This window comes from Chionomys nivalis, chromosome 8, assembly GCF_950005125.1.
Source record: "Chionomys nivalis chromosome 8, mChiNiv1.1, whole genome shotgun sequence".
In the NCBI taxonomy this organism is placed as follows: domain Eukaryota; kingdom Metazoa; phylum Chordata; class Mammalia; order Rodentia; family Cricetidae; genus Chionomys; species Chionomys nivalis.
The window spans coordinates 23,163,272-23,186,427 of NC_080093.1; positions in this window are offsets into that span (position 1 = coordinate 23,163,272).

Genomic DNA, 23,156 nt, shown 5'->3' on the forward strand with positions numbered 1-23,156 from the left:
TGAGGTAACACCACAGCCACGTGGCAATACATAGATTAATAAAAATGGGTTTACTTAAATGTAAGAGCTAGCTAATAATAAGCTTGAGTCATCAGTGAAACTTTTATAATTAATATAAGCCTCTGAGTGATTCTTTGGAAATGCTTGTGGGATGGGGCAGGACACAGAAAAGCCTCAGATTACAAGTTTGGGCCTTAGGCAAGCTAAGGGAGACAGGGTCTCTTCTGGCTCACAGTTCATGGCAGAGGAGTTTGAAGGCAGTTTGAAGCAGCCGCTTGCACGGCATCCACAGTCAAGAAGCAGAGAGCACTGGGTGGTGATGGTGCATGCCTTTAATCTCAGCACTTGGGAGTCTGAGTCAGTGGATGTTTGTGAGTTTGAGGCCAGCATGGTCTACAAAGTGAGTTCCAGGACAGCCAGGGCAATTACACAGAGAAATCCTGTCTTGACCCACCCTCCTCTCCGCAAAAAACCAGGCAGACAGCAAGGAATGCATGCTGCGTCCTCCCTTTGCATAACCAAGGATCCCAAAAGTTAAGTTTCCCCCACAATTAAGATGGGTCATCCCACATCAATTAACAGTAATCAAGATAATCCTATCCCTGCTCCCAGGTAACCTCAGTGGTCCACTTTCAAGGTGGCAAAAGCTTTTGTCAAAGTGACATTACCCATCATAGAATACATGCAAAGAACACAAAGTAGTGGCATCGTCATACGTGTGTTGTTATACATTTCTCTCTCTCATTTGTCTCTTCCTCTACCAGCTCCCCTGGGACTCCCTCCTGCCTTTGGCTCCCATCACACACTTTCCATCGTCCTCACTGTTCTCATCTCCCTTAGGTCTCTGTTTCCCCTCCTCTCTTCCCCTTCCTAGTTTCATGACATACAAACATACATAGCACACACTCAAGCACACATAAATTTAGGTTCCAAACATGACAGTATATGTGATATTTTTCTGAGTCTTATTTTGCTTAATGATTCCCAGTCGCATTTTTTTAAACAAATGACATAATTTCAGCTTTCTCTCAGCTACTGAAGGTTCTATTGTGCATAAGTTGTCACATTGCTTTGTGAATAGTGCAATCTTAATCATGGATGTGCAAAGATCTTGTGGTGTGGTGTGCTGGCTTAGAGTCCTTTGGGAATCTATCCAGGAGCAAGAAAGCTGGGTGCGTCACATTTCTTTCTTTTCAATTTTCTTTTAAGATTTCTTGCCGGGCGGTGGTGGCGCACGCCTTTAATCCCAGCACTCGGGAGGCAGAGGCAGGCGGATCTCTGTGAGTTCGAGGCCAGCCTGGTCTACAAGAGCTAGTTCCAGGACAGGCACCAAAGCTACAGAGAAACCCTGTCTCGAAAAACCAAAAAAAAAAAAAAAAAAAAGATTTCTTTTCAATTTTTTATTTTATTTCATAATGATTATAATAATATTATGATGTGTGTATGTGTGTGTCTGTGTGTGTGTGTGTGTGTAGAACCTGTGCACATGGGTGTCCACAGAGGCCAGAAGAGGGTGTCAGATCTGCTGCAGCTGGAGTTATAGACAGTTGGGGAGCCTCCTGACACGGGTGCAAGACCAGCATGTACTCTTTAACTTCTGAGCCATTTCTCCAGGCCCTTCAGCCCCCACTTCACATTTCTTTAAGAAAGATTTCAGGAAACTGGAGAGATGGTTGGTGGTTAAGAGCTCTTGTTGACCTAGTTTTGGTTCCCAGCATCCGAATGGTGGTTTAAAAGATGATTCATATCCTCTTCTGACCTCTGTGCGCACCAGACATGCACATGGGCACATACGTGCCTGCAGGAAAAACACTCATGCATATAAAATAAATAAATCTAAAACAGAAAGAAAGAAAGAACAAAGGAAGGAAGGGAGGAAGGAAGGAAGGAAGGAAGGAAGGAAGGAAGGAAGAAAGAAAGAAAGAAAGAAAGAAAGAAAGAAAGAAAAAAAAGGAAAGAAAGATAGATTTGAGTCCAGGAGCTGGAGAGATGGCTCAGAATTTAAGAGCATTTAATGTTCTTACTGAAGACCCAGGTTCAGTTCTCAGTACCCATGTCAAACAGCTTATAACTGCTTGTAACTACAGCTCTAGGGGTCTGACACATTCTTCTGGTCTCCAGGGTCACTCATAAGTACAGGAAGCAGGTAAGCTCATGTAGGCACGTGTATACATAAATGAAAAACTAATACATTTCAAAGTATTTCTAACCTCAAACAAAAATTTCTCTTCCTATTTTAAAAGTACATTTTTGTTTCTTTGTTTTTGTATCCTGTCCACAGTTTCCTCTCCTTCCTTTCCTCCAGTCCCTCCTTCCCATCCACTTCTCCTCTTCTGTTTCTCTTCTGAAAAGGGCAGACTTCCCATAGATGTCAACCAGCCATGGCTTATCAAGTTGCAGTGGGAATAGGCACCTCTTCTCCTATTAAGACTGGATGAGGCATCCCGGTGGGAGGAAAGGGTCCTGAAAGCAGGCAATGGAGTCAGAGTCACCCACTGCTCCCACTGTTAGGAGTCCCGCAGGAAGACCAAGCTACACAACTGTCACATACACGCAGAGGGCCTATGTCAGTCCCGTGCAGGCTCTCTGGTTGTTGGTTCAGTCTCTGTGAGCTCCTATGAGCCCAGATTAGTTGAATCTGCGCATTTTCTTGTGGTGTCCTTGACCACTCTGGCTCCTATAATCTTTCCACTCCCTCTTCCATAGGATTCCTCAAACTCTGCCTAATGTTTGACTGTGGGTTTCCATCAGTTCCTGGGTGAAGCCTCTCCAATGAGCACTGGGCTAGGCTGAGTATAGCAGGATGACATTAGGAATCATTTCATTGACTTTTGCCCTGCCAATAGTGTTTAGTTCTTTCCTAGGACTCTGGGTGATCCTGCCTATCCTGGCCCTCTAGACTGAGCCAGGGTGAGCTCCCTCTCATGGTATGGGTCTCCAGCTGGACCACTCCCAGAATTTCTGCATCACCTTATTTCCAGCATATCTTGTAGGCAGGACTAACTGTAGGTCGAAGATTTTGTGGCTTGGCTGGTGTTCTAATCCCTCCACTGGAAGGCTTGTCTGGTTACAGGAAGTGGCTGGCTCAGGCTCTGTATCCCCCATTCCTCGGAGTCTTAACTAGGGTCACCCTCAAAGATTCCTGAGAGTTTCAACCACTAGGTTCTTCCCAGAGACGCCCGCCCCCATTCAGGTTGTCTCTCCTAGTACTCTTGAAAGCATATTTTAAATATATTACCCTTTCCTCCCAGTGTGAAGGCATAAAAATAAGACTACAGGTTGATACTTTGTATGAGAACGTCTATTAGAGGACTGCATACGTGCCTACCTCTGTAAAATGTAAACTTGAAGTTTTCAGATTTCCAGAAGCCAGGTTAGCTGTGACACTTCTTGGTGAAGACAGCCACCTAGTGGACATAGCTCTGCCAATGTTTGAGGATCCACAAATAAAACGAATAGGGGTGCTCAACCCAAAGGCAAACTGCAATGTTGATTTAAGGCTTTTGAAGAGACACTACCAGGCGGGTATGGTGGCCCGGTAAGATAACATGTACCTCTACCCAGCACTTGGGAGGCAGAGGAAGGAGGATCTCTGTGAGTTCAGGGCCCGCCTGGCCTATATAGTGAGTGCTAGGCTAGAGAGTGCTAGACTATTGGTTTGTTTTGTGGAGACAAGGCACAAAACAAAGGAATAAAAAGAAGGGCTTGGAGATGTAGCTCAGAAGAAAAATATTGCTTGTGTAAGGCTCTCGGTCTGCAGTATTAAACAGTAAACACCAAACCCCAAGTCAGGAAGCAAAACAAAAACAAGCAAATCCTAAATCCAAAACAACAAAACCAACCCCATAGTCGGATACCGCTTAAGTCTAACTCTGAAAGCAACAGGGGTGGGGGTGGTGGAGCGGAGGGCAGGTGGGGGAGGGAGTGGTCTTTGACCCTGGTTCAGGGAGCGGAGCGCCAGCCAGTCGATTAGAGGACAGCAAACTCATCTGCATTGTTCTGAGTCTGCGTGGATTGCTCTCTAAAGTGGCAGGAAGAGGCTGGCTTTGTCGGAGGGAGTATTAGTTACTGTTCTTATTTCTGTGGCAGATTATTTGACGGAGGTCATTTGAGGAAGGAAAAGTTAGTTTGGTGCCTGGTTCCAGGGAATAACAGCCCATCACGGCAGGGAACGGTGGCACTGAGGTGGGGTGGGGGTGTCTGTGATGGCGCGCTCTTATGAACAGCTTGTTTGCATCATGTATAGCGGTTGAGATGGGACCCAGGGCACTGCGCATGCTAGGCAGATGCTCTGCCAGCAGAGTAAACTCCCAGCCATCATTGACGCTTAACTCTTGAGGTTCATTCATCACTCATGGGGTTTTTAGAACATATGCAATTCTTCAAATTTAGGCTTAAAAGTTTACTGACATTTTTATAATAAAGGCTATATAAGGGCTGGTAATGTGATAGGTTTGGTGATGGGGGCTTAAACTAGGTCAGATTTTATATGCAGGGTTTTGCTTTCTTCTGAATTAGAAAGAGCTAACTCACAACTGAGTCATGAAACATTGGAGGAGGGTTGTTGCACTCCGTGTAGACTGCTCACCCAGCATGCACGTCGTTCTGGGTTTTGTCCCTAATATTAAAAAAAGGGGGGGGGGGACACAAATTTTGGCAAACATTAATGGTTTTAGAGTTTTGGATTGAATCTGAATCCAGAAATTTGAGTGAGATTTTCCCCTGAGCAGCGCACCTGACTCTTTCTTAGTCTTAGACGTCTTTCAAACGTCTGGTTGTGTGTAGCTCTAAGAAAGAATTTTTATATTATTTTGAAGAATTTGGTTGTTTTATTAACTTATTAGTATCATTTTTGTTGCTACATACAATGTGTCCACACTGGCATGTGTGATTCGGCCCCTGTGTGGAGCCAGAGGGCAACTATGTGGAGGCCTTCTGCCTTTGCAGAGGTTCCAGAGAGTGAACTCGGTACAGCAGGCCTACGAGACAAGCGCCTCACACACTGAACCATCTCCCTGTCCCTGGTTGCAGTTCTTTTTTAAAAGGATTTATTTATCTATTTATTTAATGTGCTACGTCTGCACGTATGCCTTTATACTAGAGGAGGGCATCAGATCCTACTATAGATGGTTGTAAGCCACTGTGTGGTCGGTGGAAATGGACCTCAGGAAGAGCAGCCAGTGCTCTTAACTACTGAGTCATCTCTCCAGCCCCCACTGGTTGTAGTTTTAAAATGGGCTTCGTGTACTGTGGATTTCTTTAACAGAATGAAGCACTTGTTTCTTGGGTAATTTTGTGAAATCTTAACCCTTTAAGTCATTACAATAATTATCTTTTTAACCTTGAAATAAGATGTTCTGGCTAGTCACTGTTAGATATAGTGAAGAAACAGGCAACTTAAGGACATTTGAAAATGTCCTTTCCTGGTGATACCAGAATCTGGAACAAAATTTTATTCTTCTTAAAAATGTGTGTGATTAAGCTATTGGCCAAACAGCATTGCAAATAATATAGTTTCTGTGTGATTATTTCAAGTCAGAGCGGCCGGGAATAAACAAGCAGCCTTCCCCAAGAGTCAACGGACATACTCTTATTTTAAGTCCTCTTTGGAGATGGCTTTTGCTCACGTCACAGGCTGGCTTCCATCTCCTGGACTGAAGAGATCCTCCTGCCTTGTCTTCAAGTAGCTGGTAGTGTAGACACTTACATGCCCAGCTTGGTTTGAACCTTTTGAAAGATGGCTTCTCATCCTAAGTATAATGCACTTATTAGAAGCGTCGATCATTGTCACAGGTTTTTTCTCCTCCTGTTTCTCCTGAGGCAATATGTCACTTGCCAGCTACATTTGTTCAATGCACGTGAACAAAATCCTTTTATTATTTTTTTCCTCTGAAATTGCTAAACTTCATCTAGGTTTCAGGGATATGAGTTTGCGAACGCTTTGGCAAGTCTGAGCTTGTTAACAACAAGACTTGAGTGGCAAGAATTGGATGTCTGGCTTCTGCTTCTCCCTTGCCCTTCTTTGTGTTCCACCAGACTGTGGTTGACCACCTCTGGCAGGCCACATGTCTTTACAAACCATTCCCATGGCTAAGTTGTTGGCCCCTGAGCTCTTGGTGGATAGAGGTTGTCCTACTTAGGTTTCTTTTTTTTTCTTTTCTTTTTTTTTTTTTTGGTTTTTCGAGACAGGGTTTCTCTGTGGTTTTGGAGCCTGTCCTGGAACTAGCTCTTTAGACCAGGCTGGTCTCGAACTCACAGAGATCCGCTTGCCTCTGCCTCCCAAGTGCTGGGATTAAAGGCGTGCGCCACCACCGCCCGGCCCTACTTAGGTTTCTATTGCTGTGATAAAATAGCCTGACCAAAAGCAACTTGGGAAAGAAATTATTTATTTAGAAGAAAGAGGGGAGAGGAAGGTGGGAGAGAGGCAAAGAAAGAGGGAGAGGAAGAGAGAGAGAATGGTTTTAGTAGCATGTGCTTGTAATTCCAATACTAAAGAGCCTAAGTCAGGGAGATTTGAGGTCAATCCCAGCTACACAGGAATACTCTGACCTCTCAAAAAACAAAACCAAAACAAAGCAACAAAAAAAAAATCAAACATAGTAGAAAATAAATGGCATCCATTTTTGAAGATAGCAAGAAAACACGGTGAATGAGACTTGGCGACACCAAATGCAGAGGCTTGGGTAATAATTGTCTAAAAGCAATTCAGTTTTCCCCCGAGAACAGATTAGACAGCCCAGGTGACACCTGGGAGTCCAGGTGATACTTTCACTTCTAAGTGAAAAATTGAGAATAATTTTCAAAATTCACACCAGTCCTTAAAAAGGCATTCTCAAGAATGGATATGCGTGTGTGTGTGTATCTGTGCACATGTAGCTATATATGGTTTTGAAATGCCTGAGCTTTCTTTCTGTTTTCATTGATGTGCACTCTGTACACCTTAAAATAGCACCGAGGATGGAGCTCAGTGGTAGAGCAGTTGTCTAGTTTGTTCAAGGCTTTGAATCAATCCCTAGCAACACAGACACAATTTACATACAGTAAAACCCATGAATCTTGGGGCCTGGAGAGACGGCTCAGCGGTTAAGAGAACTACTGTTCTTGCAGAGGACTCCAAGCTCCACTCCCCAAATCCCACTCCCAACACTGACACTGGCCAGTTTATAACTACCTGTATTTATTTCCAGGGGATCTGACATCCTTCATGTAGCCTTCATGGTTACTATATGCATGTGGTGCGCACACAGACAAGCAGGCACATACGTGTTGTGGTAGTTTGAAAGAAAGTGGCCCCCAAAGGGAGTGGTACTGTTAGGAGGTGTGGCCTTGTTGGAGGAAGTGTGTCATTGTGGAGGTGGGCTTTGAGGTTCCATATATGCTTAAGCCACGCCCAGTGAGAAAGATCATTTCCTTTTGTACAAGATGTGGAACTCTCAGCTACCTCTCCAGCGTCATGGCTGCTTGCACCCCGTGTGTCTCACCACAATGATAGTAGACTGAATTTCTGAATCGTAAGTCACCAAATTAAATGCTTTGCTTTATAAGAGTTGCCATGGTCATGGTGTCTCATCACAGCAAAAGAAACCCTAAGACAAATGTACACAAAAATAAAAATAGAAAATGTCCAGATTGGGGCTGGAGAGATGGCTCAGCGGTTAAGAGCATTGCCTGCTCTTCCAAAGGTCCTGAGTTCAATTCCCAGCAACCACATGGTGGCTCACAGCCATCTGTAGTGAGGTCTGGTGCCCTTTTCTGGACTTCAGGCATACACGCAGAAAGAATATTGTATACATAATGAATAAATAAGTAAATATTTAAAAAAAAATAAGAAAAAGAAAATGTCCAGATTGCATAGCAGGTAAAGGTACTTGCTGCCACGTCTGTTGACCTGAGTTTGATCCTCAGTACCCAGGCGGAGGAAAGAGCACACCCCTTTCTCAGTTAACCTTTGCATAAGGTAATCACCACAGGCTAGTCCAGCTACTTCTCATGTTAGGATACAGCACATGCTTTTGTGTCTTGCTGATTTTGTCTGTAAGTTCATTAATGTTATTATGAACATCTGCGTTTTATGTCTTTATTAAAAAATAACTGCCGAGTGTCATCCTATAATGCATAATCACAAGATGGGTTCTATTTATTTATTTATTTCTCTCTCTCGATAGAAATGTAGTTGTTTACAACTTTTTTCTATTATGTATAAAATCGCTTTGATTATTTTGTGTGCAAGTGTTCGGATGTATATTTTCATTTCTCTCTGCTACATACCAGAAGTAGGATTTCTGGGCCATATGGGTCACATGATTAATGTTAGTAGGGGTTGTCAGTTTTTCACAGTGGTTGTGCCAGCTTATTTTATTCTTCGTCAGCAGTGTATGACTTTCAGTGGCTCTGCATCCTCTTCAAAACTTAGAGTTTTTGCCATTCCTGTGAGTACATGACATATATTTAGATTCACAAAATGTTTTTCTTTTTAATGCTGCATTTGCACCATTGTTTGTGCATTCATTCTTAAACTGTATCTTGTTTATACAGATACAATAGTCTCATTGCTCTTGGAACCTAATATGGCTTAAGATACACACACATATTCTTTTTTTTTTTTTTTATTTTTTTGGATTTTTTGAGACAGGGTTTCTCTGTAGCTTTTTGGTTCCTGTCCTGGAACTAGCTCTTGTAGACCAGGCTGGCCTCGAACTCACAGAGATCCGCCTGCCTCTGCCTCCCGAGTGCTGGGATTAAAGGCGTGCGCCACCACCGCCCGGCTCACACACATATTCTTTAGTTGTAACTAGAATATTCACCTTAAAGAGTAAGTGCGACTTCCTATTATGTGTGTATGTGTGTGTATACCTGGGTGTGTATATGTGTGCATGCATGTGTATACTTGTTTGTGTATGCATGCATGTGTGTGTGCTTGTTTATGCACGTGTGCATATACCTGTTTGTGTATGTGTGTGCATGCGTGTGTATGCATGCCTGTTTGTGTATATGTGTGCATGTATGTGTATACCTGTGTGTGTATGTATATCTATTTGTGTGTATGTGTGCATGTGTGTGTGTGTGCGCATGTGGAAACCAGAGGTTGTCACTGGTTGTCTTCCTCAATCATTCTCCACCTTAAAAAAATTTATTACTTCTTTATTTGTTGGGTTGAGAAGCATATGCCATGGGATGCATGTGAGGAGGATAAATTTGGGAGTCATTTCTCTCCTTTGATCATGTGAGTCCCAGGAATTGAACCACTCAATGTGGGTCTTGGGAACAAAACTCAGGGTTCTTTGCAAGAGCAATATGCTCTTCTGATTGCTGAGCCACCTCTCCTGTCTCTAGTTTTAAACAGAAAGGGAAAACTTTCAGGCTACAAACCTCTCCCCAAACCTCAGTCCATATTTTAAAAAATTATCTGTTCTTGCCAGGCGTGGTGGTCTATACCTTTAATCCAGCACCTGGAGAGCTTAGACAGGTAGATCTCTGTGAGTTCAAGGCCAGCCTGGTTTACATAGTGAATTCCAGGATAGTCAGAGATCTGTGGAGAGAACTTGTTTCAAAAACTAAAACAAAACAATTGCTTTTTCTAAGTGGGTCAATGCAGCGAATATTCCCGTTGACTAGTTGTGTCTAATTCCTGTTGTGTTAATTTAGATCCTGAGGACAAAACAAAACGTATAGATTGTGATCTCTAAGTCCTTTCTCTAACCTGATTCCATATCTAGAATCTCTAGGTCTGTTCATGGCAGGCAGGAGCAGCCGTCTCAGGTCAAGGGGCTGTGTGCTCATATCTTTCCTCATAGCTTTGGTTGCTCATGTGGAAGTTTACATAAGAATATTCATTTTTAGAATTATTTATGGTGGTCAGTATTTGCATGGTGTCTTAAGTGTCCTTCTCTTGGAAAGTGGCTAGGTAAAATGTGGAGATTGGTTACCATGGGAACAGGCCAAGAATTAGAAATAGCTAAGTAGATTTATACACGGGCTATAAATGAACATACAAGCAAGCGTGGGATGAAAAAATATCTTTATGCAAAAAATACATTTTGCAAGAACACATACAAGCAAGTATTCCTTTTACTCAGTGGCACAGTTTGCCTGTAGGAGGATGAAAGGGGGAGGAAGGAGGAAGAAGTAGGAGATAGGAATTAAAGGGTGAATAAATAAAACATGAGTGAATAAATAAAATACGGGTGAGGCTTTGCTCAGGCGAATGATGATGGTGCGGCTTGGAATGGAGAACATGATTAGCCTAGGCCTGTGGGTGGAGCTGGAGCAGCCGCCCCTCCACCCCTGAAGCTGTCACAGAAGCCTGCTCCTGTCCTCTTTCCTCATTGTTTGCTTGGCTTTTATATCTAATCTCCTTCGATAAAGGTGTTTCAAGCAAGTTTGGGAATATCCCTCTTACAAAATCTCACTTTTGGTTTTGCCTTGTGAAGGAGCTGCAAAAAACCAATTTATAGCTGACCTTGGGGAACGAGGCAAGAGGATCAGGAGTTCAAGATTGTTTTCATTATATACTGAGTTTGAGGCTAGCCTGCGCTACATGATACCCTGCCTCTTAAAAACAAAATAAAACAAAAAAACAGACTATAAAGTCTAATGAGATACTTATACAGCCCATAAAACACTATATTTCACAAGGCCATGTATCAGTAAAAATATACTCAGCTCAATGCGGTTGAGGTGAGGGAGGGATAGTCACAAACCGCCCTGCAGGAGTGTGTAACAACAAGAACACAAATAAAGATCTGACATGTCATAAATAAATGTGAGAAAAATTCAGTAGGCTTTGGGCAATGGATGAAATATTCCATGCATATTCGGGAAAGGTTAAAAAAAATGTCCTGAGTGTGCTTGACACCGATTGTCTGAGTCCTCACACCAAATGCCAAATTCTAGCCTTTTGGGTCAGTAACTCAGCGTTTCACTGGATCCTCTGCAGCTCTTAGGAGAAAATTCAGACCCAGATGATGAAAGTAAGGTGACCTGGAACAAAAATTTCTTTTGTATAATTCTCCCTGCGATGTGGTACTTTTCCACGCCTTGAAAATCATATCGGTTACTTTTTAACCATGTTCAAAGGAGAAGCCCTGGTGGTCTGGTCAGTCCATATCATGCCGCAATCCAGCTCAGATCTTTCTCTTCTGCTGGTTGCCCATTAAGCGGAACATGTGAGGACAATTGACACCGGGGTTGGTTGGCACTGGAGCTGGAGCTCTGGATTGCCTGGTGCTCTTGCCACTGACTCTGGTGCCAGGGTTTACAGCAGTTCACTTTTATTAGCTTACTAAAGCACAGGCGTGACAGAATGCGGTCGCTTCTACATACAGCAGGTTTCCCAAGGAAAAGATTAAATTTCTTCTTAAAACTCACTGTACAGTGAACACGAGACACATCTGTATTCAGATTTGTAAGAAATAAATTATCTAATGAATTCATTTTACTTATTTTTTTATACATTTAAGTTAACATTCAATTTTAGATTACCCACAATTTAGATTAGCTTTTTGTTTGTTTATTTATTTTTCTTTTTTTAAAATTTATTTATTTATTAAAGATTTCTGCCTCCTCCCCACCACCACCTCCCATTTCCCTTTCCCTCCCCCAATAAAGTCCCCCTCCCTCATCAGCCCGAAGAGCAGTCAGGGTTCCCTGCCCTGTGGGAAGTCCAAGGACCACCCACCTCCATCCAGGTCTAGTAAGGTGAGCATCCAAACTGCCTAGGCTCCCACAAAGCCAGTACGTGCAGTGGGATCAAAAACCCATTGCCATTGTTCTTCAGTTCTCAGTAGTCCTCATTGTCCGCTATGTTCAGCGAGTCCGGTTTTATCCCATGCTTTTTCAGACCCAGGCCAGCTGGCCTTGGTGAGTTCCCGATAGAACATCCCCATTGCCTCAGTGTGTGGGTGCACCCCTCGCAGTCCTGAGTTTCTTGCTCTTGCTCTCTCTCCTTCTGCTCCTGATTTGGACCTTGAGATTTCAGTCCGGTGCTCCAGTGTGGGTCTCTGTCTCTGTCTCTTTTCATCGCTGATGAAGTTTAATATCCAGGAGGATGCCTATATGTTTGTAATAGCCAGAACCTGGAAACAACCTAGATGCCCTTCAATGGAAGAATGGATGAAGAAAGTATGGAATATATACATATTAGAGTACTACTCAGCAGTAAAAAACAATGACTTCTTGAATTTTGCATGCAAATGGACGGAAATAGAAAACACTATCCTGAGTGAGGTAAGCCAGACCCAAAAAGAGGAACAGGGGATGTACTCACTCATATTTGGTTTCTAGCCATGAATAGGGGACGTTGAGCCTATTATGCGTGATCCTAGAGAAGCTAAATAAGAAGGTGAACCCAAAGAAAAACATATAGGCATCCTCCTGTTTATTTATTTTTTGAAACAGGGTTTTTTTCTGTGTAGCTCAGACCAGCCTGGAACTCACGGAGATCTGCTTGCCTCTACCTCCTTAGTGTTGGGATTAAAGGCGTGTGCCACCACCCTTGCTACTGCCACCATTGCCACCACTACCACCTGACTAGATTAGTTTTTAAAGTTTCTTATTTAGATAGAGAGCAGGAAAATGGAACTGAGAAAAACAGTGGTGTGGGTGATGAAAAATTCTTTTAATTAAGCAGAAGGGAAAGAAAATATGCAAGAGAGAAAAGTAAAAATAGGCTAACTTGCTATTGGGCAAACCAGAAGGGGTGGAAATTTGACCCTTTACATGGTTTCAGCGAGGTGACTCGGGGGACATAGGGGTGCAAATTGAGAAATAATCAGCAACTTGGCCTTCAGTTTTGGTGAATGTTTCTCCAAGGCTACAAGCCCATCTTATGAAAGGTTATGCTACATATTCTCTGCCAAGAAAATCAGCTAATAAAAAAAGAAAGAAAAGAAAGGAAACAGTCACTGTCCATGTGAAAAGGGAAACATGGTTTCTTCATGAACTGGGGAGCCCAGTTCCTCCACTCTCCGTACGCATGCTGCAGGCTGCAGGCCGTACGCTGCATGCTGACTGCTCGTACGGAGGGAGCAGAAATGCAGCAATGTTCACCGACACCGACTATCCTGGATCCCCAGCTTTGTCACCGAGACAGGGAGCTGCAGAGGGGAAAATGCATGTTTTGACACATAAAAATCGTTCTCTTTTGACTGGCAAACTATATTCTGATTTACGTCACAGGGTTTTGGTTTGGCAGAGGGATGGTAATGGTGCTGGGTGTAGGGAAAGGGTAGGGAAGGGTAGATTGGGCCAGGGATTGGTGTCTTCTCTTGCTCACCTTCTTTGCTAGGGAAGAATTCACAAATAACAGCTGCTCCCAGGGCTTCCCCAAGGAGTATCTGACCCTTCGTTTATTGATTTTGTTTGTGGTATAACTCCTGATAAAAGGTTTCTTGTGCATGGGGACAGGGGAAGGGCATGGTCTGGACCTAATTTAGACTCAAGGGATAGAACAGGATTTAGATAGGAGGAAAGAAAACATCCATTTAATAAAAAATGTGATCCGGGCAGTGGTGGTGCACACCTTTAATCCCAGCACTCAGGAGGCAGAGGCAGTAGGATCTCTGTGAGTTCCAGGACAACTGAATCTACAGAGTGAGTTCCAGGACAGCCAGGGATGTTGTACAGAAAAACCCTGTCTTGGAAAAAAAAAAAAGAAGAAGAAGAAGAAAAGAAAACATCTATAGCCGAGAGAAAGGACAGCATGACTGCAAAGCTCGTGTTCTTTCTAGGATTTTGTCTTTTTCTGAGAATGGACCATTTTTATTAAGCTGTCCCTTCTTTTCTTTTACAGAATGAAATCATGTATCTGTTGCATAATAATGCATGGGAAAATAGAATAATGCTCTCATGGCTGGGTGAGATTCATCCTTGGGGCTGAGGAGCTCAATGGCTCTCCTTTCACACGAGCAAATAGGATTTTATTATTGTAAAAATACAAGAAGAGGCTCAAGGAATGTGTGTGGACACAGGTACTGTAGCTGTCAGCTTAGATGAGCTAGAGGAAGCAGTAAAGAATGGTGAGATAGCATGACTCCAGTTTAGGATGGGCATACAGGAAGCTCATTAATCCCACAAATACAATTATTAAGCTCATACTTCATGTCAGACGTTTTGAAAAGATACCAGGGAAGTAGAGATAAATGAAACCATGTGTGCTCTTGGTATTTGTGTTAGAGAGGACAATAAACAACTTAGCACAGGCACAGTTGATGTCCAGTCTAATATAAAGTGTGCAGTGAAGGGATGTTAAGAGGCACTACATGGTAGGAGCCTTCTGTTTTAAGGAAAGTGTTCAGCGTAGTCTTCTCCAGCAGAGTGGTGATGGAACAGAGGCCCAGTGAAGCAAGGGAAATGTGTCTGGAGGAAGAGAGAGCAACGCATAAGAGAGGCTCTGTAATAGTAATTTTTGGTTGTCAGCTTGACTATATCTGGAAGGAATTACAGTGGAGGGCACACTATGGAAGACACAGATTTGTGATCTGGATCTTGAGGCGGGAAGGGCCTCACCTTCTGCTGGAAGCCTGCATAAGGACGTGGAAGAAAAAAAGGTTTGGTTCATTCTTCACCTCTGGCCCTTGCCTTGTCAGCTCATCCATTCCTTCACTAGCGTTGGAGTCTCCCTCTTTGTGATTCCGGCACATACAGAAGACCAGCGAGACACCCAGCCGCATGGGACTGAGCAACTACTAGACTTCCATTTATCTAGCCATTGTTGAACTGCATCTTGTAATTCATTCCAATAAATTCCTCCCCCGCCTCTCTCTCTCTCTCTCTCTCTCTCTCTCTCTCTCTCTCTCTCTCTCTCTCTCTCTCTCTCTCTTCATTCTATAAATTCTGCGACTCTAGAGCACCCTGACGAACACAGACCCTGGTGTACAAGTGTTTGCCTGCTTGAGTGGGGAGCAATGAAGAAGGGGAGGTGGGAGATGAGTGGTAGATGTCAACGTGGATGAGGCCAGACCATGTGACAGCTTTCCAAGTTGCTGAGGCGTTTGTATTTAATTACACTAAAAACCATTGGTGGACCTGGAGAGATGGCTCTGTGATTAAGAGCACTCTCTGCTCTTGCAGAGAACCAGGGCTAGGTTCCCAGCAACCACACAGCAGCTCCCAATTGCCTGTAACTCCAATTCAGGGCATCCAATGCCCTCTTCTGTCCTCCTTGAGCACCCCCACACATGCTGTGCACATACATACATACAGGCAATACACACACAAAAATAAATGAAAGCTTAAAAATTAAACCCCTTCACCCCTTAATCCTCCCCCAAAAGACAGTGGTGGCTTACACCTGCAAACACAGCACTCAAGACACTGGGGCAGAAAGGCTGTGGGTTTGAAGCCAGTCTGGGCTATGTAGAGAGTTCCAGGTCAACCTGGGTTATATACCAAGACCCAGTCTCAAAACAAAACCAAAACAAACAGCACTGGAAGATTTCAGAATCAGAGAGATATGACAAGTTTCCAGTTTTAAAAAGGATTATTCCAGCTGCTCCTTGAAAACCAGACCATAGGTGGGCAAAGGGGAAAGCAGGCAGGAAGCTATTGCTGAGGCTTAGCACATAATTCTGGCTGAGACTAAGCTAGGAGAGCTGAGAAATAATTGGATTTGGAAAATATTAAGATGTTGGAGCAAACAGCATTTGCTAATGAATTAAATGCGGCATTGTGGGAGAAAAAAAGAAGTCAAGAATAGCTCCAAGTTTTTGAAAGGCATAAACAATTAGGAAAATGGAAATGCCATTAATTAAAATGAACACCAGGAACAAGCAGTTTGGGGTAGAAAAATCGAGTGTTTGATTTTGCATTTTTAAATTTTTGAAAAGCATCCTGGAAACATGATAATGCCCACAGTGTTCTTTAAATTACATTTATTCTCTCTCTCTCTCTCTCTCTCTCTCTCTCTCTCTCTCTCTCTCTCTCTCTTTCTCTGTATTGTGAGCATGTTTGTGCTACGGTACACATGTGGAGGTCAGAAAACAGCTTGTCTCTCCCTCTACTATGGGGGCTTAAGGGATCCAGCTGCAGTTGTCAGGGTTGGTGTCAGGCTCCTTCATAGACTGAGTCTGTCTCTCGTTAAATAATTCTCTTTCTAGCTCTCTATTTCACCAACCATATTTCATATACTTGTAAGATGTCTTTTTTGAGTTTTGGTAGCTTGGACAAGCAAAATATGGGAAAGTAAGAAGGCTCGAGGAGTATCCAAGATTTAGTTTTCTTATGCAACAGAAAGATCTGGGAGTAAGCAGTGCAGGTAGGATGTTATCTATCGATCCAGGAGGCCAATATCTACACATCCTCCTTATTGACTTGTTCCTTATAGCTGCAAGATGACTGTTACTGATCCAGACATTATATACACAGCGCTGCCTGAAAGACTGGTTGTTCAATCACCGGCTTTGTCAGGAAACTCTTCGCAAGTTTTCTTATCTAGCCCAAACTGCTCAGTTAGCTGCTCCTAGCTGCAGGAGGGCTGAGGCTGGACTGTTTAGCTTCTCTGCTTGTATAGTAAAGCATGACAAGAAAGAAGGGCTATCTGGTTGTGAAACAGCGGAGCTTGCCATACTGCTGGTGACAGTTCTGCCAGCACATGTCGAGCCTTTCCCAGAGGGTGAACTTTGCTCTCAGTCTGTTTGAACAGTGCCCACGAAGCCTCTCTGAGTTTTTTCTCTTGATGATTTAAACGCATTGCCAACTTTGGGGTTGCTGAGTATGCATTGTTTAATCAATTGACTTCTGGATGCTCTTGAAGCTGCCCTTTTGAGAAACCCGGTTGGCTGTGTGGGAAGCTGGCATGGTCTTTAAACCATCTCTTCTCCTTGCTGGGAGAAGGAATTAAATTAGTAATGTCTTCAGCAGCAAAGTGTGGCCATAAGACCAGTAAGTGGCCTTTTTAGAACTTCTAGCTGTGTTTGCCGCAGGGAACGGTGTCGGCTTGTAGACTGTAGTGGCTTGCTAAGGGGAAGAAGATATGCAGACTCCTTGAAGTGGGAGGAGTTTGATACTTTTGAAGATGTTAAAGAATAGCTGGAGTGAAACGGGAAGTCAATGAAAGAGAGATAGTGAGGTTGAGAGGGGTTGAAAGGCTTAATCCTGTGCCATAGTGGTAAAGATTCTGGATTTTTTTTTTTTTTTTTTGGTTTTTCGAGACAGGGTTTCTCTGTGGCTTTGGAGCCTGTCCTGGAACTAGCTCTGTAGACCAGGCTGGTCTCGAACTCACAGAGATCCGCCTGCCTCTGCCTCCCGAGTGCTGGGATTAAAGGCATACGCCACCATCGCCCGGCAAGATTCTGGATTTTTATCCTCATTTTATTTTGCTTTGTTTTTGATTCTGTAGCTCAGGCTGGTCTTGAGTTTGCAGCAATCCTCCTGCTTCCTGACTTCATCTTAATCTTAATAGGACAGCACTGAAGAGTGTTGATCAGGTTTAGCATTCACGGATGTTTTTCTCTGGCTACTGTGAGATAGGTCAAGAGGAATGAGGAGGAGAAGTGAGGTCAGTGAAAGGGTGGTTATTGAAGTTGAGAAGGGGACGCAAAGTGGCCTTCGGTGGCCCACAAACCCAGAGGAAGGACCATCACAGGTTTGAGATGTATTTTCGAGGCAGAATTAGAAAGCACTGGTGCTGTTAGATCTGGGAGCCAGGAAGTGGGCATCCATGTTTGTTTCCAGGTTCCTGGTTTGAGTTACCCATCTGATGGAGGTGTCATTTCCTGAGTTTTATAAGATGGCGGCAGGCTTGGATAGACCAGGGTGGAACACAAAGAGTTTTTTTTTTCTTTAATCGTTTGTACTTTTGTCCTTGATTAACATACTTAAGGAAACTTTCGAAAAACTCATCAAAGGGCTGGAGAGATGACCACACAGTTTAGAATTCTGGCTGCTCTTGCAGAGGCCCTGGGTACAATTCCTAGCACTCACCCAATGGCTCACAATCATCTCTAACTTCAGATCCAGGGGTTCTGATGCCCTTTTCTGGCCTCTAGGGTTCTGCACAATGCACAGACCTACAAGCAGGCAAAACACCCACACCCATAAAACAAAAATGAGTCAATTTTTTTTTTTTTTTTTGAGACAGAGTTTCTCTGTGTAACAGCTCTGGATGTCCTGGAACTTATTCTGTAGACCAAACTGGCCTCCAACTCACAGAGATCCAACTGCCTCTACCTCCTCGATGTTGGGATTAAAAGTGTGCACCACCGTGCCCAGCTTAAAATAAGTCAATCTTAAACATTCATTAAAGTTCTATATAGCGCATTCCAATCTCATACTTACCAAGTCGCCAAAATTGTCCTCAAATGTAGTAATCTGTCTTCCTTAGTCTCTCTAGTGCTGGAGTTACAGGCATGTACACATCTGGCTTTTCAACTCTGTGTTCTTGTTCTTATACTGTTTTATCTTGGGCAAGCTAACCTTGTTAAAATCCCATTGTGAAGAGTAAACAAGGTAACAGCGGGGATCTCGGGAGAAGGTTGAAGGGGAGGGAAGAGGCAGGGAGGGGAGCAGAGAAAAATGTAGAGCTCAATAAAACTCAATTAAAAAAAACCACAAGGTAACAGAAAATGTCATCCAGATAGTAGATCCTTGCTAAGTTTCAGATTTGCCATTATCATCTGAATTTAAACCTATTGCTTATACCTTCTTCATGAGCCTGTGTGTCCCTCCAAAAGAGGGACTCTGCCTTCTCCATTTTTGTATTTTCCAAAGCCATGCATAATTGATTATTCCCCCAGAACAGTACCCTTCTGGATTTGAGGAGGCAAATGCATCTTATCACATGCCTCCTCCACTTCCCCAATTGCCCTGATAAGCAAGAGGAGATGCTGTCCCAAATCACTTGCAACATATTCAAAAACCCTGCAGTTTTTCTAGGGCTCAGCTATTCAAAATTAGACCTGGGGCCACCCAAACAGCTGCAAATGTTTATTTTCCACCAAGCAGGAGGGAAGGCTACATAGTTTAATTCTCTGTTTAATTTCTTCACCAAACTAATACTTGCCCTTGGTCTTACACTGATGTGCTTTTAAAAGAGTCAAGTAACAGCAGCTAGGTGGGGATGCTCCCCATGGGTAGCGTTTAGCCTTTAGGGCTGCCTAGCATCAGCACCACAGCAGTCTTGTGACTGTGGCGGCTATAATGGTCTCACAGCATGGATGCTTTTTCTTTGTTCCCACATTTTGTTTTCTACAGAGAACGATTGGCCCCAAGATTAAATGGGTTAATGGGATTGAAGAGAGATTCTCTGAAAGACAAAGACATTACTGGTTTCTCCTCATGCTTACTTTGGCTAATGATTTAGAACAGACTCCTACCCCTCTTCATTTAAGAAGGCCAAAGTGTCTACTGGTCCGGTTACAATCCTGGTCTGTTCTGCAGCAGTGACATTCTAAAGTCAAACGGATCTAGAAACCTTGTAACAGTTCAAGTAACTTGTCACCACTTCTGCAAGACGTAGTTTAAAAATCCACATTGGGAAGGAAGTGAAAATATGTCAAATTATAGTAAGTGTCAGGTAATAGAATTATTCAAAAGAAATAATTTGAAAAGTCACAGCTGTCAACTTTAGCTAATATTAACTTAAATAATGTGTGTTTAAAAAAATCCTGAAAAAGGGGCACATATTGCTATATATGTTAGTATCCTTAAAAAGTCCACATTCCCCTTCTTGACAGGAGTAGAAAGGTCACAGTCAAGTGGAAGTCACTGTATATTTTTGGCTGGGAAAAGCAGGAAGGAAAAATTTTGTCATACCATTGCCAAGAATCATCTCAATCATCCTCTCAGGGTAATTTGAAAGCTCAGCCTGAAGAGCTTGTCAGAATTTGGTATACAACTTTTATCATCTGGAAGCTGATGTCAAAGACCACACATAAAGCAAAGAATGAACTTGAAGGGCATGTATAACCTTTTTCATTTTGTTTTTAAGACAGTCTCACAATCTGACTCACGCTGGCCTTGAACTCTTTATGTAGCTCTTCAGATTAGCCTCAAATTCTCCATCTTCCTGAGTGCTGGGACTGCAAACATGTGCAAATTTATAAATGTTTAAACATTTATATGAGAGACATTATTTTTAATATTTTATTATGAAGACTTTAAAAATTATGCACAAATGCTAAAAGAATTGGTTAAAGGCTCTTAATAAATTTCAACTCTGCTTCAAAAAAAATGCTAAAAGTATTATATAATGAACATTTATATTCTGATCATTTACTCCAGATGTTGGAAACTACAGTATGGGGGCCAAATCTAATGGCCTGGTCTATTTTTTAAATAAGGTTTTATTGGGACACACCCATGTCATAGTGTATCTGTAAGCATTGCATTTCAGATGTAAAGGTATCCTGGCAGTCCGGAGCCAAGGAAGACCATAAAGTCACTGTAAGTATATCTGCTTACGGCTCTGTTCCAGTGAAAGGTCCCCAATGCGGGTGTAACAACTGTGCTCCTGCAGGGGAGGGCTTCCCCAGCAAAGTTGTTGCAGCTCTGCTCCAGAGAAGTGTTACAGCTCTGCTTAGGTCCCCTGGAGTGAAACGACTGTGTTCCATGTTCCGCTAGGGGAGATCTTCCCCAGTAAAAATGTTACTGTTTTGTTCTGCTCTGGCTCCCACAAAAGTTGTTACAGCTGGGCTTTGAATGTCACACTGCACAACAAACCTCACTCAGGAGATTTATTGGGAAGGAAGACTCCAGGGGTATGGGTCCTCTAGGGTGAGAAGCAACAGCAAACCGAAGAAGGTACAGAGCTTATACATGGTTTCTTGTGGAGTAGGGTGTGTGACCCTAAGCCACAGTCACGGCAATGAAAGAAGCAGAATGACACACCACTTCCTAGGTCCGTGGTAGCAATAGTAGTGAGACTGTTTGTGTGGTTTGCAGGACACTGGGACGGATAGGAGGTAGAAGGCTAACCGGGTTTGGACTTCTTGGTGGTGTAGTTACCCAGAAGTTGTCCAGAAGACTTCCCAGTGGTACAGCTGTCTGTGAGCATAACCATGTTCCTCTAAATCCCCCAACATTGATCTGACTATTCTTGCAATACAATAACAAATCTAAGCAGTTCAAACAGAAAATGTAAAGTTCATATTATTACCTCAGCCATCATCAATCCACTACACACTTGTGAGTGGAGCTCAGCTTCGTGTTTACCCACATAATTCCCTAGTGCTCATTCTAAGAGAGAACACTGAAACAAGTAACCACTCAGTTAATAACAAACTCTCTGTAGTGACTCCTCTGTGACATATGGTATGTGAGTGATGATCTCATAGCTACCCTGGCATCCATGCTCACAGTAAAAAGGACAAACCAGTAAGGGAGGGGGTGGGCAGTACTTCTTGAGGGAGAGTTAGTAGACCAGATGAGGAATCATTAATCCACAAATTCGAGGTCAGCAAGCTGAAAGATTCTAAAGTATGTTTACCATGATAAAGCAGATAACAGGGAGCCCTGTGGCCACTCAAGCTGAACTTAAAAGCAAGCATCACGGTGTGTGTGCCTTCCTCTGCATTCCCCATTTGACTTGAGTCACTTATTCAAAAGGAGTGGGGGGTTCACTCAAGCAGAACTAAAGGTGAAGGAGAGGCTGCATTTGGTGCTGCTAATGCCCCAGACTCCTTCACAAGGGATAACTTGTCTTTGCAAAACAGAGTGCATTCTGACTACAATTTAAGACCATTAGAAAGCCATCTTTATCTAATAGACAGCAATATTGTCTAACCCACAATTCCTCAGTGTTTTAGACTCAATATTAGAAATTTTTAGGCAAATCCCAATACTAGTAATGTCCTTCCCCAGTGAAGTTTGACTGATTGCCTTTGGAAGGTTCTTTTTGGGGGGGTATCACCATGAGAAACCTTATCCTCAGGGGTTGAGACTATCTTTCTGGAGAGACTTTGTCTGTGTCTAATGACATAGTTCCTTGAACTTGGTGAGTCTTATACTTTTCCAGGTGAAATTCAAGGAACTCTCCAAAGGAGTACACAAAATAAATCCACTTGGAAAACTTGAGGCATAGTTAGTATTACAAGAACTAATTCAGCATGAAACTCAACAAAATAAGAAGCCAGGAAAAGAAGTAAAATTTTCAAAAACATTTGTCAGTCATTAAAGCATTCTTCACCCGGTAACACATATGATTTGTTCATGGAGTCTGTCAACTGTGCCCATTGCGGTCCAGATTCTAGAAGCTGATGAGTAAATAAAGCAAAGCTCCAGCTTTCGTGGAGATCACACTGTTAGTAGCCAGACAGAAAGGAAGAATTGTGAATAAGAAACGCACATAAGTAGTGATAGTGTGAAGTGGTATGGGTGGAGATGAAGGAGAAAAGGTTGGGCAGTTGATGTTTTAAGTAGGATGCTTGGGGGGGTCCCCATAGAGGTGTCATGTGGGAAAGATCTGAAGGGAGTGAAGGAATGAGCCAGCGAGTGTCTGAGCAAAGCATATTCCAGGTAGAGAACGCCAGAGATAAGATCTGAGTGGAGAAATCTCCGGGGGCTTAAAGCACACTAGAGAAGGCGGAAGAATTCTCCCCTCCCCTTTTGCAGCCCCCTGCCCAAGGCAACAGTCCTATTTCCTCTCAGTCATCCCTGTTTTCATTTCTGGTGGTTCCTTCACGTCTCTAGCAGGCTCTTGATTGATCTCCTTCTCATGGAACCTGTCAATCTTCTGCGTCAGTTGAGGATTTAGCTCACACCATTGTGCCTCCCCGCCTTATTCCTCTCAGTGTTTGTTACACATGTGTTTTTGATACAGCATCAGCTAGCAGTATCTATTTATCACAGAGAGACTTCTGGTTCTGGTTCTATCAGTTTTGTGGAGAAAGAGTTGCTGGGACAGGGAAGTGGAGACATATCATGGGGCTGGGCAAAGATCAGAAGTCTGGATGTGGCATGAAGTCCAAAGGTTTTGAAAGGTGCACAGAGTTGAAAGCTGATTTGCCTAGGTCAGCCTCCGTGGGCAGAGATGATGAAATGCCAGTTCCACTACCCGAAGTGTAAACACAGATTCAGATGCTAGTGCATGTGGGTCCAGTCTTGTGTGGTGGAACTGCTCTGTCCTTAAACTCTAGTTTAAGGACAATAAACTTGACCAGCTAGAGGGACTGAGGTGCCAGGTTCTTCCCCATGGACAGAGAAAGAATGAGCTCTCTTTCTCA